Source organism: Elgaria multicarinata, chromosome 3 (genome assembly GCF_023053635.1).
Source record: "Elgaria multicarinata webbii isolate HBS135686 ecotype San Diego chromosome 3, rElgMul1.1.pri, whole genome shotgun sequence".
Lineage (NCBI taxonomy): Eukaryota > Metazoa > Chordata > Lepidosauria > Squamata > Anguidae > Elgaria > Elgaria multicarinata.
In genome coordinates this window covers 173973791-173993385 of record NC_086173.1, presented here as the reverse complement: position 1 = coordinate 173993385, position 19595 = coordinate 173973791, and the positions used below count along the sequence as shown (strand labels likewise).

The window sequence follows — 19595 nt, the reverse complement described above, 5'->3', positions numbered from 1 at the left end:
CAGATTAACTTCTTTAGAATCTGCTCCAGAATTTTCCCAGGGATGGATGTCAGACTGACTGGCCTGTCTTTTCCCAGGTTCCTCCTTTTTGCCCTGTTTGAAGAAGGGACAACGTTACCCTCCTCCAGACATTCGGCCCCTCACCCGTCTTCCATGATTTCGCAAAGATAATAGACAGCGGTTCTGAGAGTTCTTCCGCTAGCTCCTTCATTACTCTAGGATGCAGTTCATCAGGCCCTGGAGATTTGATCTCATTCAAGGAAATTAGGTGTTCTTTGACCATGTGTTTATCAATCTCAGATTGCAATCCTTCCCCCTGAACTTGTGCTTCACTTTCTCCAGAGGGGTCATAGACCCGCTTTTGGGAAAAGACTGAGCCAAAGTAGGAATTCAGCACTTCAGGCTTTTCTTTGTCATCTGTTATCAATTACCCATCCTCGTCAAGCAGTTGAACCACCATTTCTTTCCTGTGTGTTTTACTATTCATGTATCTGAAGAAAGCCTTTTTATTGCTTTTAGCATCCCTCGCTAATCTCAGCTCATTGTCAGCTTTAGCCTTCCTGACGCCATTTCGGCACTTCTGTGCCACCTGTCTGTACTCTTCTTTTGTAGCCTGGCCTTCTTTCCACTTCCTGTATGTATCCCTTTTTTGTTTTCAGATCATCTCTAAGCTTTTTGTGGAGCCACATTGGTTTCTTCTGTTGTCTTCTAACTTTTTTTCCTTGTTGGAATGGTTTGTAATTGTGCTGTTAAAATTTCTTTTTAAAAATACTCCCACCCATCTTGGACTCCTTTTCTCATTAGGGTCACTTGCCATGGGACCTTGCTTATCATAGTTCTGAGCTTATGAAAATCAGCTTTCCTAAAATCCAGAGTACGTGTATGGCTACACTCAGCTTTTGTCTCCTTTATAACCAAGAATTCAAGTACGAGGTGGTCGCTTTCCCCCAGAGTTCCTATAACTGCTACTTTAGCCACTAAGTCATCCCTATTGATCAATATCAAGTCAAGGATTGCTGATCCTCTAGTTCCTTCCTCCACTTTCTGTAGGAGGAAGTGATCACCCACACTTTTGGCAGTATTTGTTTCCGAAAAGATATCAGGGTAACTGAAGTCCCCCATCACTACTACATCACACTTCCTTGAAACACTGGCAATTTGTTTCTCAAAAGTTTAGTCCTTGTCTTCTCCTTAATTGGGTGATCAGTAGTAGACTCCAATTATAATTTTCTTTTTAGTCCTCAACACATTTTAACCCTGATGCTCTCGATGGGGCTCCCAGTCTGATCCGCCTGTATTTCAGTGCAGGGATAGGTATTTTTAACATATAGTGCAACTCCGCTTCCCTTTCGATTTCTTCTGCTCTTTTTGAACGAGTTACATTCTTCAATTGCTATATTCCAGTCATGGGAGTCATCCCACCAAATTTCAGTTATACCTATCATGTCGTATTTGCCTGCATGTAATAAAAGTTCAAGTTCATTCTGTTTGTTTCCCACACTCTGGGCATTAGCATATAGGCATTGAAGACTATGTGCTTTATAGTCTGTCTTTGTTCCTATATTGTTTTGGACAATATTTTGGGGCACTATTGGAGCTGTTCTCTGCGTTAGGATGCATGGGCCTTCTTCTACTGTTGCCTTCAAGTTTACATCTCCCAGCCCCATAAGATTCAGTTTAAAGCCCTCCTGATCAAGTTCTTTATGCTGTGGCCAAGCTTATTTGGGAACTATTCTTGACAAACATGAATTTTATGTTATTTCATAATAATTATGTTAAGGTTTGGAATGAAGTTAAAGGTTTTGCAAGATGGGAAAAGGTTCAACTGTCACTTTTGGAGAATTGCAACAATTAAAATGAATGTTTTGCCTAGAATATTTTTGTTTCAAACAATACCCATTGTAACATTGGATTTACCATTTGAGCAGTGACAGAGAGAGAGAGAGAGAGATCTATGTTTATACAGCAATCAAAAAACCCAAGAGTTAAAATAAAAATATTGCAGGATGCGAAAGAAAGAGGAGGGCTGGGCCTACCGGACCTCAAAGTGTATTTCTTGGACTGCTGTTTAATGTGGATGAAAGATTGGGTGTTGATGAAAAATAGGAGACTGTTGGAACTGGAAGGACACGAATTGAGATTTGGATGGCATGGCTATTTGTGGTACGATAAAGCCAAGGTTAACGGAAACCAAGGTTCAGTCATAAAATACCACTTTGGGTATCGGCCCGGGGGGGTATTCATAGAAGGGAATTGATAAATATGCCTAAATGGTTGACATATAAAGATGTATTACAAATGTCACAAGATGAATCTCAGTTAAAATCAAGGGAGGAACTGCTGAAAGATGGTCATAACTGTTTTGGCATGTACAAATTAGGTTTCCTTGTGCACAAGTCATGGAAAGGTTTAAAATAGACAAAAGAATGGTGGGTTTGAGCAATCAAAATCTGAATTTGAAATGACGTTATGTCCAAATGATGAACATGTTATCTCAAAGATACATAAACTTTTATTAAAGTACGAGACGGAGGATGAGCAGGTAAAAGACTATGATAAAATGGGCTCAAAACTTTGGATACAACATTTCAATGGAACAGTGGGAGAATATGGGGTGGAAAGGTTTGAAATTTACATTATGTTCAAGACTTAAAGAGAATTTTTTAATATGATGTACAGATGGTATATGTCTCCTGTAAAGTTGGCTGAAATGTATGAGTCCCTTGGGAAACTGTTGGAAATTAGGAGAAGGAGGAAACTTTTATCATCTTTGGTGGACTTGTAAAAAAGCCAAAGCATTCTGGATACAAACACACTCTTGAATTCAAAAAAATGAATGGATATTGAAGATGTTGGAGTTGGCGGAGATGGCAAAACTCACATCGATAACGAGAGAAAAGTCCACATCCACGTTTATTGTTAAGTATATGAAAAGAAATACTTGCTTAGTCATTAAAATTGTGTGTGTATGGCTATCTCAGGGTTAAACAGAGAAAGTCTATCTGTGGGCAATTACCTTGAGATAGAGGCTGTTCTGGGAACCTTGCCAAGATTCTAAGTTAGCCTCATCACAGCTGTATGTAATGTAGATAAGAATTGTGTAAGATGTGTATATAGTTTCTCACTTGTGTAAAATGGAACTGATCACTGCTTACTGATCACTGCTTACTGATCACTGCTCTATGGTCACTGCTCTCTGTGTATGCCTCAGTGTGCTGATCTGAACTGATCTGAATTGAACTGCACAGAAGCCTGAAGGAAATAAACCAGCTCTGCTGTGTAAGACCTGCGTGATGTGTGTTTGTTTCTGAGCACAAACAGAGTTCCAGAAAGAGAAAAGTTCTGGCACAATAACCCAACAAAGGTTATGGGCCCAGGAAAGCTACGTCAGCATAACTAGAAGAACCAGAACTTGGTGGGAACGGTGCAGTATCAGAACCAGAACCAGGAGTCTGCTAAAACAGAAAACTGTTGATGAAGGAAGACATCAAGCTGAAGCCAGTGCTGCAAAGTGAGGAAAAATCTCAGTCGGCTGACTCTGAGGAGGACTCTGAGCAGGAGGACGGTGAGATACAAATTCCTAAAGCAGAGGAAATGGCAGGAGCTAATATGTCTGGTTTGCATCAATTGTTAGAAAAGCTGAATGACTCTAACTATGCATTATGGTCTTACAAAATGCAAATGTATCTGATTCAGGCTGAACTGTGGTATGTAGTCACAGAGGATCCACCAGATAGAGCAGATCCACAGAATGCTAAATGGTTTAAGGACGATGCAAAAGCAATGGCAGTTATTGCATTAGCTGTGGAAGACTCTCAAATTTCCTTCATTCAGTTTTTGAATACATCAAAAGAGTGCTGGAATGCGCTACAAGCTGTATATCAAAGAGAAACAGCGGGCAGTAAAATAATTCTAACCCGGAAGCTGTATGGAATGAAGCTGAAACTAGGGGAGTCTATGTCAAACCATTTGAAAAGCATGAGAGAAATCTTCAATCAACTCAGGGCACGAGGGATGGAGTTTACAACTATACACCAAGTTTATGTGATTTTGTCAAGTCTTGATTCATCGTACGACGCGGTTGTCACCATGATGGAAAGTCAAGAGGAGAAAAATTTAACCCTCGAGTATGTAGCTGGAAAACTACTGGAAACCTATGAAAGAAGACAAGCTTCAAAACAACAGAGCCTTAAACATCCTGTGGCTGAATTTCAACAAAGCCATAAATCTTCTGATGTGGTGGCTGCATTAAAGGCAAGGAAATGCTTTAACTGTGGTTCCACAGGACACTTAAGGCGGGATTGCAACAACAAGAAGAAGAAAAAGCAGTCGACAGCAAAGTGGAGAGAAGAAAACAAAATAAATGAAGCTGAATCAACAAAGAAGTGTCTTCTAGCAAGAGTCAAAGAGACAATGAATCCTTGGTTTTTGGACTCTGGGGCTTCAATAAGTATGGCAAAAGACAAACTTTCATTTGTAACCTTGGAAACTTCTACTTCAAAGCAAAAGTGTGTTACCCTTGCAAATGGAACAAAAATCCAGATTTGTGGTGTGGGTAATGTATATTTTGATTGTCTGGGAGTTGAACTACAAAGTGTTTTATATGTACCAGAATTAGAAACAAACCTTCTAAGTGTGTTTCAGTTAACAGAAATGGGGTATGAGGTTTGTTTTACTGAAGAAAATTGTACTATAAAACAGGGAAACAAGGTGTGTGTGCAGGGAATAATGAAAGAATCTTTGTATGTGATTAATACTTGTACAGAAAATGAAGTTGTAGCCAGCAAAGTCACAACAAAAACAATAGCCAATTGCAAACCACACCAAGAGTGCATCCATTTAACTCATAAAAGGTTTGGTCACGCTAACTATAAAACAATTTCTAAGATTCCAGAATTGTGTGAAGGGGTGAAAATCAAACCATGTTCTAACTATGTAGAATGTAATGTATGCAGTGAAACCAAGTGTCATAAGTCAAAGATTCCAAAACATAGTGAGAGAACAACAAAAAGAATTTTTGAATTAATTCATGCAGATCTTGCAGGTCCTTTTGAGACAAGTCAAGGAGGAAACAGATTTTTCTTGTCTATTGTTGATGATTACAGTAGATTTGGATTTGTGTATGTGTTAAAACAGAAGAGTGAAACTTTTGGAAAGTTTAAAGCCTTTGTTAAGTGGAGTAAAAATAGATTTAAAGAACCTATAGCTAATCTAAGAACGGACCGGGGAGGTGAATTTCTCAGCAACCAATTTAAAAAATTCCTCAGTGATGAGGGTATACAACATGACCTTACTGCTCCATATTCACCATTTCAAAATGGAGTTGCAGAAAGGAAAAACAGAACCTTGCAGAACATGTTAAGAGCTCTATTGAAAGAGTCAGGATTGTCTAACCTGTTCTGGGCAGAAGCTTTGTCCACCTCAAATTATTTGTTAAACAGGCTTTACCACTCTGTACATGAAAAAACTCCATATGAAATGTTTTACAAAAGAAAACCTAGAGTGTCACATATAAGGGTTTTTGGAAGTAAATGTTTTGCTCATGTTCAGAAAGAAAACAGACCAGGAAAGCTAGCTCAAAGAGGTTTGGAATGTAAACTGTTGGGATATGATACACAAACAAAAGGCTATCGTTTGTGGTCTCCATATCACAAAAGTGTAATTGTGAGCAGAGATGTAGTTTTTCATGAACAAATGCAGGAAACAAAACAGTATGTAAGTTTGCCTGTAGAACAGAAAGCTGTAGAAACAGAAGAAATTCCTGAACAATCTCAGCAAGAGAGGGAAGGGGAAGAAACTGTGGAGGAGGAAACTATGCCTGTAACTATGCCAAGACGATCAGAAAGGGAATGCAAAGCTCCAATTCGTTACTCAGATGAATACCAAAGCAAACAGGTTTCTCATAGAGCTTTACTAATAGCCTATGAACCTACTTCATTTGAGGAAATTCAGGAAATGGAACCTACAGAAGCTCAGGGCTGGCATGAAGCAATGTCAGAGGAAATCAGAGCAATGGAAAAAAATGAAACGTGGGAGCTAGTACCTTTACCTGAAGGTCGTAAAGCCATTACCTGTAAATGGGTATTCAAAGTAAAACAAAATGAGAAAGGACAGGTGGAACGTTACAGAGCAAGATTGGTAGCAAGAGGATTTGCTCAAAAATATCTAATAGATTTTGAAGAAGTTTATGCACCTACAACAAAATACTCAAGTGTAAAACTTTTGTTAAAAATTGCAGCAGAAAAACAATTGAATGTATTTCATTTTGACATCAAAACAGCTTTCTTATATGGAGATTTAACAGAGGAAATTTACATGACTCAACCAAAAGGTTTTGTTAAAAATCCAGGGTTAGTTTGTAAATTGAAAAAATCCATATATGGTTTGAGGCAAGCAGCAAGGTGTTGGAATAAGAAACTGGACAATGTATTGATCAAAATGGGTTTTAAACAAAGCAAAGCTGATCATTGTTTGTACACAAAACAGGATGGTTCAAATGTAGTGTATTTGCTGATTTATGTAGATGATTTGTTACTGGTTTTTAATGAAGAAGAACAGAAAAACACATTTGTAAATCAGCTGCAAAGACATTTTGAGTTAAAAGACCTTGGTTCAGTGAAAAGTTATTTGGGAATGCAAATTTCAAAAGATTCTAACACAGGGTCATTTCTGATTGAACAAAGTGGCAAAATTAAAAAATTGCTGGAAGAACACAGCATGGAGAATTGTAAAATTGTTGCCACTCCTATGGTCACTGATTTTCAAAATCAGACAGACAGTACTGAAATGGAAGACATACAGAAATATCAGAGTGTGATTGGAAGTTTACTTTATCTAGCAAACCTAAGTAGACCAGATATTACATTTGCTGTAAATCTTTTAAGCAGAAAAATGACAAAACCTTCTGTAACTGATTGGACAGCTGTAAAACGTGTATTGAGATATCTAAAAGGTACAATCAATTACAAATTGGAAATATCTACACACAAAGATGGAAATTTCTGTGTTTATGCAGATGCTGACTGGGCTAACGCAATTGATAGAAAGTCTACCAGTGGAGCAGCATTCTTTTACAATCAATCCTTGATTGATTGGTATACAAGAAAAAAAAATTGTGTAGCAACCTCTAGTGCAGAAGCAGAATATATCAGCTTATCTCTGGCTTGTAATGAGATTGAGTGGTATAAACAATTATTTGCTGATCTAAGCTTGGAAATTGAGACACCAGTAACCATATTTGAGGATAATCAGGCATGTATTAGTATGGCTACATCTGAAAAGTGTAAACCAAGAACTAAACATGTGGATGTTCGTTATTCTCATGTGAAAGATATAATTCAGAAGGGCTGGATTAAGCTTGAATATTGTCCATCTGAAATGATGTTGGCTGATTTATTCACAAAACCAGTATCAATGGTAAAACACAAAGAGATGCTTTTAAAGCTGGGTCTCAGATTGTAACACAATTTAAACAACATGCGCAAGAGGAGGACTGTTAAGTATATGAAAAGAAATACTTGCTTAGTCATTAAAATTGTGTGTGTATGGCTATCTCAGGGTTAAACAGAGAAAGTCTATCTGTGGGCAATTACCTTGAGATAGAGGCTGTTCTGGGAACCTTGCCAAGATTCTAAGTTAGCCTCATCACAGCTGTATGTAATGTAGATAAGAATTGTGTAAGATGTGTATATAGTTTCTCACTTGTGTAAAATGGAACTGATCACTGCTTACTGATCACTGCTTACTGATCACTGCTCTATGGTCACTGCTCTCTGTGTATGCCTCAGTGTGCTGATCTGAACTGATCTGAATTGAACTGCACAGAAGCCTGAAGGAAATAAACCAGCTCTGCTGTGTAAGACCTGCGTGATGTGTGTTTGTTTCTGAGCACAAACAGAGTTCCAGAAAGAGAAAAGTTCTGGCACAATAACCCAACATTTATATCTGAACAGAAAGCTCTGAGAGCATTTTTGCAAGAAACCGAGAGAAACGATGTATTTGTCTGTGGAGATATAGTTAAGATAGAAGAAAGAAATGAATTTGTTTACTGTGTTAAATGTAATGGAGGAATGAGAAAAGATACTTCGCATTTCTGATATGAAGAAAGCCGAAAGTACACCTTAACCTTAAATGATTTTTTTATTGTACTTTTGTTTGTACTCTTTGTAATGTTCTTGTGGTATGGATGTCTGTGGTGTTTGTAATAATAATAAAAAATTATGCTAGGAAGACATGTTGTCTGTGACTTTGGGGAAAAATAAATAGGAGGCAGTAGTTTTTAAATGACTAATATATATAAGGTGCCTGAAAGCACACAACTACCCAAATCACTAGTGAAGAGAGATGATTAACAAGAAACCCATTTATGGTTTGGGTCGTTGTGTGCTTTCCGGCACCTTACATATATTAGTCTGTGCCTTTGGGGACAGTACTGTACGGATGCAACGGGTAAGAATTTATTAAATAGCGCCCGCCTTGCCTTGCGTTGCCTCACTGGTCACCACCACTACCGCCACCTCGCCCCATGCTGCTGCTGCCACTACTGCTGCCGCAGCAGCCTCTCCCACAGGGATTGTCCATCCGGGCGCAAATATTCCCCAGCCAGGCTAATGGCGAATGCGATCTGTGCACTTTCCTGGAGTTCAGAAAATGTGCAGCCTGCTCCCCCACGCCCCCCACGCTTTCCCCAGAGGTTTTAAAATAAATTGAAAATTCCCCCCGGAGCCCCCCAGAGGGTATGATAACCCAGAGATTCTGGGGGAAACTGGCCAGGTGGTTACCAGAGCTGCACTCCTGGAACAATCCTCATGGCCTTGGGGACTCACAGCGTCAGGCAAAGTGTATTCCTCCCAGATCAGCAGGCAAGTGCTTAAGCCAGGACTACTCAGACAGCTTGGGAAGGTGCTGGCTCCAGGGAAAGTTTCTTTCCCCACAATCGGACATACTGTGAGGACTTTTCTTCCACATTTTCAGCACTCCATGCTTGTGTGAATTTTCTATGGGTCATCAAAGTTGATTGATGAAATATTCTACTCCAATTGTATTCGTTCTCCTGTAACGGAGTCTTCTAAAACCAAGGGCTCTGCTCTATGGAAAGGTTTTTCCACATTCCAGTTACTATTAGAATTTACTGGACTCTTCCTTATGTGCGACCTTCAAAGCAATTTCAAGCCTTTGCTATGATGGACGCTCACTGCACAGTTTGAGTGCTGATAGAGCTTCTGCCTGCATGAATTTTGTGATGTGATTTAAGATGTATTGCATGACTACAACGTAAATAAATACTACTACTACAATGCCAAACAATGCAACACAAGAAGATAATTAATCACAATAAATAAGATTAAAAGTCAGAAATATAAAATCAAATTACACTAAATAAAACCTAAGTGCAGCTGACTGAGAGACAAGGACTGCGCTATGTTTTCTCTGTGGGCAAGTATGGATTTGCTATGGGCAAATGCTTTCATGGGCTTTAATATATCCTGCTTTTAGGGATGAAGGGAGCCCTGCTGTTCACATAACGGGCTCAAGTTAAAGGAAGCCAGATTCCGGCTGGACATCAGGAAAAACTTCCTGACTGTTAGAGCAGTGCGACAATGGAATCAGCTACCTAGGGAGGTTGTGGGCTCTCCCACACTAGAGGCATTCAAGAGGCAGCTGGACAACCATCTGTCAGGGATGCTTTAGGGTGGATTCCTGCATTGAGCAGGGGGTTGGACTCGATGGCCTTGTAGGCCCCTTCCAACTCTGCTATTCTATGATTCTATGATCCTAAGAGCGGGTGGAAATCAGTTCGCTTCCGCCCCTTTTTGGGGTTCAAGTGCAGGGAACAGAGAGGGCTTAGAGTGGAGCCATGGGATGCATTGGGAGAGAAACTCTGATTCATCAGCAGACCTCTTATTTCCAGAAGGGCCAAAGGTTTTCCTGCCTTGAGCCTGAGATGGAGTCAGACCTGCTCTCAAAGAAGGGGTCCAGGTGTGGAACAAGAGGCCACCATGAGAAGAAGTTGCCATGTGTGTTTTAGTCCTCACGACTAGAGGCTCCATGGATCCAGAATCTTCCTGTACCCTGATAAAACTTCACCTAACATTAGGGTGACCCTATGGAAAGGAGGACAGGGCTCCTGTATCTTTAACAGTTGTGCTGAAAAGGGAATTTCGGCAGGTGTCATTTGTATACATGCAGAAGCTGGTGAAATTCCCTCTTCATCGCAACAGTTAAAGCTGCAGGAGCTATACTAGAGTGACCAGATTTAAAAGAGGGCAGCTTTAACTGTGGTGATGAAGAGGGAATTTCACCAGGTTCCCCATATTATAAAAATGACACCTGCTGAAATTATTGTTTCTATGCAACTGCTAAAGATACGGGAGCCCTGTCCTCCTTTTCATAGGCTCACCTTACTTGACCTCTCTCTTTTTAGAGCATCTATTCTTGTTTAGAGTTCTGAAGGGCACCAGGTTGGGGAACACTATTCTGCAGCAAGGGCAGGCAGCAGGACGGAGGGCTCCCATGCCGGAGGCTGCGTTACGCACTCAAAGGGGAAACGGCTGTGGATCCCACAAAGCCCCCAGGAGCAGATGGGGCGGCGATGCTGCTGGGGGGATAAAAGACACACACCCCCATTGTGGAAAAGCCCCCTTCCCAAGTCCGCGTCTTTGCCAGGAGCCTCTGCGGCTCTCTAGTGCTGCCTCGACCTAAGGGTTAAAGAGGCGGAGAGGGGGCTGGGTCCTAGAGCCCAGGCTGGATGAGGCCCCTCCCTTCCGGCCCCACACTTCCTCCCCCCCATTGCAAAGGCGCCTGGGATTCCCCCCCTGCTCCTGCGAGCCTCGCCTGTCCGCTGTCTGCAGCCTCTTTTCCCCTGCGAAGGAGCCGGTGAGTGCAGATTGCAAGGGGGCCCCAGGGGGGAGGGGGCGGAAAGAGAGCCCCCCCAGGACAGGGGGTGCAGGTTTGGGGCAGGGGGTGGGTTGGAAGAGAGAGGGTGCCCCGAGCTCCCTCCCCAGGGGACTGACCCACTTGGGGACCCTCCAGGAGACCCCCGCCTTGCACCTCCTTCCCTCCCTATAACTTGGGGATCGCGGAAGGGAAGGCTGCAGAAAGGAGGGGGGTCTGCGAGGGACCCAATAGGAAAGGTCCCGGGTGGGGAGGAGGAATGTCCCACCTGCGGGCAAAAGGCTGCCCTGGTGTCCTGTTTGCATTGCAATTTTTGTTTTGTTTCCTCTCCCTGATGTAAACCTAGTGAATAAGCAAAATTCATAAGCCACTTTGGTCACGAGGCCTTCGAAATACAACCTGGGGCGCTTTTGATGTATCAGGTGAGCCCGATCTTCACATCCTGAGAGTGGGGAGAAACCGCTGTTACTCAGGTCCCTGTTTGGGGTTCAAGTGTTGGGAGCAGAGAGGGCTTAGAAAGGGAGCGGTGGGACGGATTGGGAGATAAACTCTGGTTCATTGGAGATGTAGAACCAGAGCAAGGGCTGGCACTTTCAGCTTTTGGTAAATACCCTGCCCTTTAAAGAACCAATGTTTTTCCTTAAAATGTGTTCATACAAAATATCGGAGCCAGCAAACTTTTGCTCTTCCATCTTTCCTCTCTTCTCCATTTCTGCTCCCACCAGGCATCAAAAAAGTCTCCTTCCTTTACTCCCAATTTCCCTTTTGAGGCAAGGACTTTCCTTTAGGAATTCAAACAGAGAGCTGCATGAATTAGATCCAGCTGTGGCCAACTTAATACCCAGGACCTGTCTCAGATTGGTCTCCGCAACCCTGGCCACACAGGAATCAGGCTCCTGGTTGAAAAAGAGGTTCTGACTCTGACCCAATGGGAGAGAGAGAGACACTAAGGGAGCCTTAAGATATGCATGGTTCATAAAGGAAGTAAATGCAAAAGAACATCTCATACGGAAGCAAAATGTGAAACATGTAATGATTACAATGACATACATGGGTACGCTGTGCAAAATACTCTACAGTTTAACTTTTGCTTGGGCTGTAAGAAAACAATATGAAAACACTACGTGGCCCAACTAGCGGCAGTTGAAGTGTTATTTAGCTCTACTTCAACTTCCACCAGTCCAAACTAGTTGGATGCAATGCTAAAAGTGTTCAATTACGTAACATTAGAGTTGAAACTTTTGCAGAAAAGGAAGGAAAGAGAGCAGGGATGGCGTGAGGTTCAGAGGAAGGTGTAGCTCTCTATCCCCAGGCAGAGATCTGAAGAACAGGATGTTGCAGACCCAGAGCAAAGGTGGAAGAGACTCCTCTTGTGAACTCAGTGTAACAGGGTGTTGAAGGACCACATTTCTCAGACAAAAGGTGTTCTGGTGTCATGTACGCATTGCGTTTTGTTTCCTCTCCCTGTTTTAAACTGTACCAGGATACCTATTCTTTACATTAGAATCATAGAATAGTAGAGTTGGAAGGGGCCTACAAGGCCATCCAGTCCAACCCCCTGTTCAATGCAGGAATCCACCTTAAAGCATCCCTGACAGATGGCTTCCCAACATTTCTAGCCAGCAGATGATAACCTTCATTGGCTGCCAGTCCAGGTCCGGGCCCGATTCAAAGTGCTGGTATTAACATTTAAACCCCTAAACTGCTTGGGGCCAGGCTATCTGAAGGAACGCCTCCTCCCATATGTACCTTGCATAATAGCTATAAATTAAAAGTATCTGCTACCTGTCCTTCCCCGGGGAGAATTAGGTGAAACAAGCATAGCTATACATCACACCTGATAAGAGCTGGTCGAATTGGAATCACACCAGGTTGGGGGACGCTGTTTTATGGCTCTGGATCCCACAAAGCCCCCAGGAGCAGATGGGGCGGCGATGCTGCAGAGGGGGAGAAAAGTCCCCACCCCCCAATGGAAAAGCCCCCTTCCCAGGTCTGTGTCTTTGCCATTAGCCTCTGCGGCTCTCTAGTGCTGCCTCCATCGGAGGGTTAAAGAGGCGGAGAGGGGGCTGGGTCCTAGAACCAAAGCTGGATGAGCACCCTCCCTTCCCGCCCCACACTTCCTCCCCCTCCCCATTGCAAAGGAGCCTGGGATTCTCCCCCTGCGCCTACGAGCTTCGTCTGTCCGCCGCCTGCAGCCTCTTTTCCCCTGCAAAGGAGCCGGCGAGTGCAGATTGCAAGGGGGTCCCAGGGGGGAGGGGGCGGAAAGAGCCCCCCCCCCCCCAGGACAGGCGGGTTTGGGGCAGGGCGTGGCTGGGAAGAACGAGGGAGCCGTCTCCAGGGGACTGACCCACTTGGGGCCCCTCCAAGAGACCCACACACACCTTGCACCTCCTTCCCTCCCCATAACTAGGGGATCGCGGAAGGGAAGGCTGGAGAAAGGGGGGGTGTCTGGGAGGGACCCAAGAGGAAAGGTGACAGGTGGGGAGGAGGAATGTCCCCCCTGCAGGCAAAAGGCTGCCCTGGTGTTAGCAGAACCACCTCCATTTTTAACAGGAAACTGTAAAATCTCCATTGCACTCCAAGCAAAATGTCAAAATGCCCTGTATGAGAATGTCTCCTTGTGTGCGTCCTTGCATCCTTGATTACTAATATAAACAAGAGTCCTGGCTCCAGCTGTCTGTGTTGAAGTTAACTCTCTGTAACTTACTGTCAGGCCAAAGGTATTGTTTACAGGACTGTTTAGCATAATTAGCTATGCCTCAGTGTTATGTTCTGATTGGTTAATGCTGCTACTGGGCCCTGCCCCTTGAAAGCTTTAATACTGTACCATATTCCCTATGTCTTTTGTCTGATTGCTCCCTTTGAAGAGACCAGGCCTTGATTACTAATCAATAAAGCGCTTTTGAACCCTCTGTCGTTGGAATGGTGGAGTCGTGCTTAAGGGCTGTTTGGATCTCGTCCTTGGGTGAAAAGAACATTGATCTAACAAATGGCGCCTGACTCGGATCTACCCCAAGACGGATTCATGCCTGCCAGTGGAGCCTAGATTGAGAAGCGATCGCCAAGAGAGATTTCTCTTGCCTCAAGTAGGTTAACATGCACTGTGCAGACATGGAGACCGAATTGACGGGACCATTCGAGCCAAGGTTACAAAATCGACTCCACCCGACAGATGGAAGGGAACAGGCAACAACAATTTGCAATCAGACGTGATTAGAAAGGGCGAAGACGGGAGACGGCTATTTGGTGAGTGAAACCTTTAATCCCATGGACCCTGACGGGAAATGGAGGGAGTGGGTGTTCACAATTGACCTCAGAAATGGGAAGCTTATAGTCAGTATTGGAAAAGAGTCCCCGAGCCCATTGGGGTTGTTGTCTTTGGGAAAGCTTTCATTGAAATTGAAATTGAGATTTTGAAACTGTAACAGTGTAACAATGAGTTAAAAATGTTTGTGACTGTGAATGAATGTCTTTTTTATGTTAGATTGTGGATTTTTTGAACTTGATCCAAAGTTAATTTCAGCTGTGTCATTGGAATCAATTTGCAAACATAGAAATGTAATTGAGTAAATGTACCTCTCAAAGGATCGCCCTTTAGTGTTGGAATGTGAATTACAGAAAAGTTGGTGTTGTGTTAAAATGAAAGAAAAAAATTGTCAGTTTGTGTTTTCCACCCGGCCCAAGTGAAAGAAATTTGAAGTTTTTGTTTTCCTTCTCCTCCCTAGTGTTTTTTTTGCTTCTCCTATGCTTAGCAGCTAGAGATAAGCAGTTTTATTTTCAGTGAAAAGTTTTTGTTTTAGATTTTGAAGACTTTGTGTATTTTCTCTTTCACAAACCTCAGATAATTAGAACCCCATTTTCACGGAAGATATAGTCTTCCATAGCTTTGAAGATTCACTGCCTGAGTTGAAAAGCTCAAGTCCTTGTACAAATAGTTTTGCCAACCGTTTTGCCAATATGAGAGAAAGAAAAAGTATGTTGCTGAAAGTGGGGAGAGAGAGAGAGAGAGAGAGAGAGAGAGAGAGCGAAGGCTGTGCAGAAGAGATAGTTTGAAAGACTTTTAAAAAGGTTGTTTTGGTTGTTTTGAAAAGATGTTGATTTGAAGTGAAGTTGATTTGAAAGTGTATGTGAATAGAAGAAGATGAGAAGTTGAAATGTAGAAAAAGAAGAAAAAGGAAAGTGTTTGAAGGTCAGTGTACGTGGCATGGTTTTTGACCAGAAAGAAAAGGGGGGTGAAGAAGCCCTGCCTTGAAAAAGTTAGTGAATGGACAATCTTGCATCCTCTGCTGATGAAGATTGGAAATACTGAATTGCTATATTTTTGTGTGTGTTTTGAACGTTGTGTTCTGAAAATTGCCCAGTGGTTCTTTTTTTGGGGGCAGAGATATTCTAACTTTGGCCTAATAGAACTTTTGAAATGCTTTGAGCCCTGAGCCTGAGCCCTAAATGCAACTACAATTGAAGCCTAAAAGCACCCCTGTGTTCTTGCATCAGTATCCTTTGAAATTAGAAGCCAGAAGAAGAATACAACTATTGCTTTTTAAAAATGGACTTGTGAAATGATTAAAGCAATTAAAAACTCCAGCTTGCATCACTGTGTTTGCCCTACCAGCCTCAAGTGTGCTGTGCCAAAAACGTGGCACAGACCAGTGGAGTACAGTGGCAGAAGCTAACACCTGAACCCTGCCTGCCAGTCCAGATATGAGACCAACCTCCTCGTGGACCCAAGGCTTGCCTCATTGAATCCTGCCACGTTGATACCTGAACTACAAAGAAAAGAAGTTCCAGAGCATGAATGCCTTGAAGTCTTGCAACTTGGCACCAAACCTCGCCCAGACCTATACGATGACCTCGAGTTGTTTACTGATGGATCCAGCTACAATTGTACAACAAGCAGCTGAACTCGTAGTATGCACAGAAGCCCTGATGCTTGTTTCAGGCAAAGGACTATATTTACTGATTCAAAATATCACATGGACAGATTTGGAAAGAAAGAAGATTTGTGACTGCCCATGGAGCAGTGACCCATGGAGAATTAACAGTTGATCTGTTAAAAGCCCTGATGTTGCCAAAAGAATTGGCTAATTTGTCTACAAGCGAGCTGCCATAATTGGAGCTAGCCCATTTCTCAGTATTTGAATCCACCTTAAGAAAAAGAAGACTTGGAATTAGCACAATAACTCAAAGTTTTCAAGAACCCAGAAAGATGGGATTTGTTACCCCTGATGTGCCAAGAATCATCATGACCTCCCTGTCATGACCTCCCTGAATCAGCCCAAGAATATAAATGCACAGTGAATTGTTTTTACTGGCTTCATTTGTAAATGCATCAAAAGAAAAGCCCCTGCAGACATGGACTTGTTATCTTTTTTTAAGAATCCAGATTGACTTTGTTGAAATGTAAAAGTTTTTTGAACACCTACTTGTTTTTGTTCAGGTTTTTTTCTGAACACCTACTGTTTTGTTCAGGCCTGAAACCATAGAATCAGATCTAGAAAGCTATTTTACTTCTTAGGTAGTGTAGAACATGGCACTTTTGTCCTAAAAGTAGGCTGGCATCTCATGAAGATTCCAGTCTGGAAGGCAGATAGAGTTAATAGGACCCTGAAAAGAGACCCTAGCAAATTAGAAATTTCCTTGAAATGGGTGGATGTATTTCCAATTGCATTGTTAAAATCAGAAAAAGGTCTTAAATTGTTTCATTTTGAGCTAATGTTTGGCTTTTCCTCTCAGTTTTTAGTGGGGGAACAAGAAAAAATTAAATAGGAATTGGGGAATGTTTTATTCCAAGAATATGTAATTGCCCTGCAGTTTTCTCTTTTCCAGCTCCATCGTTACCTGCACCTTTCCGGAGATTGTCGTTAGAAGAACCCTGCTTGTTCCAGCCTACCTGCTTAAAAGTAGGACCCCAGGATTGAGAAAGCCCTTGCTGCTTTGTACTTGTAAGTTGTAAGTGAAATTATTATAGACAGATAAATGGACACATTGTTCTAAAATAAAGCCTCCCCTGTGCCAGAAGGACACAGGCAAAGCAAAGTTCATCTGCCTTCTGGTGCACCGGAAGCCACCAGCAACATAGGCGAAGAAACCAGCACGGAGCAACCTAGGTACTCAACCCAACATTTAAAAGACACTAAAGTTATCTTACATGTGTGTGAAGATTGTGTAGTTGTAATTTTGATAATTCTTACTTTAGTAGGTTCCAAGTGTTTCTTTAATTGTCATAGCAAATGTTTTTAAGAAAGGATTTGTGCCTTTTACCACTCATAAGTGACTTGGCTTCGTTCCACAACTGCCAAATGTTCTTTGCAAAAGCTTATCTTCCTGCCCTGCAAAAGCTTGTGATCACCACACAAGCCAAAATATCAGAATTGTGTACACATATTATGATTCTACCCAAGGACTTTTAGAGCCCCACGTTAGTTGTAAAAGAAAGTTAACAAAGAATCATAGAATAGCAGAGTTGGAAGGGGCCTACAAGACCATCAAGTCCAACCCCCTGCTCAATGCAGGAATCCACCCTAAAGCATCCCTGACAGTTAGTTGTCCAGCTGCCTCTTGAATGCCTCTAGTATAGGAGAGCCCACAACCTCCCTAGGTAACTGATTCCACTGTCGCACTGCTCTAACAGTTAGGAAGTTTTTCCTGATGTCCAGCCGGAATCTGGCTTCTTTTAATTTGAGCCTGTTATTCCGTGTCTTGCATTCTGAGAAGAGATCCTGGCCCTCCTCTGTGTGACAACCTTTTAAGTATTTGAAGAGTGCTATCATGTCTCCCCTCAATCTTCTCTTCTCCAGGCTAAACATGCCCAGTTCTTTCAGTCTCTCTTCATAGGACTTTGTTTCTAGACCTCTGATCATCCTGGTTGCCCTCTTCTGAACACGCTCCAGCTTGTCTGTGTCCTTCTTGAATTGTGGAGCCCAGAACTGGACACAATACTCTAGGTGAGGCCTAACTAGGACTGAATAGAGAGGAACCAGTACCTCACGTGATTTGGAAGCTATACTTCTCTTAATGCAGCCCAAAATAGCATTTGCCTTTCTTGCAGCCATATTGTGCTATTGGCTCATATTCAGCTTGTGATCTACAACAATTCTCGTTTGTAGTATTGCTGAGCCAAGTGTCCCCCATCTTGTAACTGTGCATTTAGTTTCTATTCCCTAAATGTAGAACTTGGCATTTATTCCTATTAAGTTTCATTCTGTTGTTTTCAGCCCAGCACTCCAGTCTATCAAGATCACTTTGAAGTTTGTTTCTGTCTTCCAGAGTATTAGCTATCCTACCCAATTTTGTGTCATCTGCAAATTTGATCAGCGTTCCCTACACCTCCTGACAAATCCATTTCGGCTTCTAGTAATCACTGCATTGATTTCAAGGTGTTTACAGATTGACTTCTTTATAATCTGTTCCAGAATTTTCTCAGAGATGACTGGTCTGTAGTTCCCAGGTTCCCAGGTTCCTTTTTGCCCTTTTTGAAGATAAGGACAACGTTAGCCCTCCTCCAGTCATCCGGCACCTCACCCATCTTCCATGATTTTACAAAGATAATAGACAAGGGTTCTGAGAGTTCTTCTGCTAGCTCCTTCATTACTCTTAGATACAGTTCATCGGGCCCTGGAGATTTAAACTCATTCAGGGAAATTTGGTGTTCTTTGACCATTTCTTTATCAATCTCAAACTGCAATCCTGCCTCCTCAACTTCACTTTTTCCAGGAAGGAGTCATAGACCCGCTTTTAGGAGAAGACCGAGGCAAAATAGGAATTAAGCACTTCAGCCTTTCCTTTGTTGTCTGTTATCAATTTGCCTTCCTCATTAAGCAGTTGAACCACCCACTGATGATCTATTTAGATGGCTCACTAGTTAGTTGTCCAATATAGAGTAGTTAAAAGAGGGATTTCTTGCATTGTATTTTGTTCCATTGTAATGATTTTTGTTTATCCTTGCTTTTTGCCTTCCCTGTATTTTGTCTTTTATGAAAAATCTTGCAAAGTCTGTAATCCACCAGCAAATGTATTTGTATTGTGAAGCCTTAGCCACAGATGATCTAAAAGAAGTTAGCAAGCTTGATTTTTAAATTGCTTTAAAGGGGGGAAAATGTTAGCAGAACCACCTCCATTTTTAACAGGAAACTGTAAAATCTCCATTGCACTCCAAGCAAAATGTCAAAATGCCCTGTATGAGAATGTCTCCTTGTGTGCGTCCTTGCATCCTTGATTACTAATATAAACAAGAGTCCTGGCTCCAGCTGTCTGTGTTGAAGTTAACTCTCTGTAACTTACTGTCAGGCCAAAGGTATTGTTTACAGGACTGTTTAGCATAATTAGCTATGCCTCAGTGTTATGTTCTGATTGGTTAATGCTGCTACTGGGCCCTGCCCCTTGAAAGCTTTAATACTGTACCATATTCCCTATGTCTTTTGTCTGATTGCTCCCTTTGAAGAGACCAGGCCTTGATTACTAATCAATAAAGCGCTTTTGAACCCTCTGTCGTTGGAATGGTGGAGTCGTGCTTAAGGGCTGTTTGGATCTCGTCCTTGGGTGAAAAGAACATTGATCTAACACTGGTGTCCTGTTTGCATTGCATTTTTGGTTTTGTTTCCCCGCCCTGTTTCAAACCTAGTGAATAAGTAAAATTAACAAGTCACTTTGGTCACGAGGCCTTCGAAATAAAACCTGGGGCACATTTGTTGATTAAGAAGGGA

At 42.2% G+C, this 19595-nt stretch overlaps 1 protein-coding gene across 1 annotated transcript in view; it reads left to right on the top strand.

Moving 5' to 3' along the window:
* LOC134395814 (uncharacterized) overlaps positions 1-19595 on the top strand; it is a gene marked incomplete at both ends in the record, with an annotated part of 217491 nt that overhangs the window by 31055 nt on the left and 166841 nt on the right. The gene's annotated exons all lie outside the window — the stretch shown is intronic.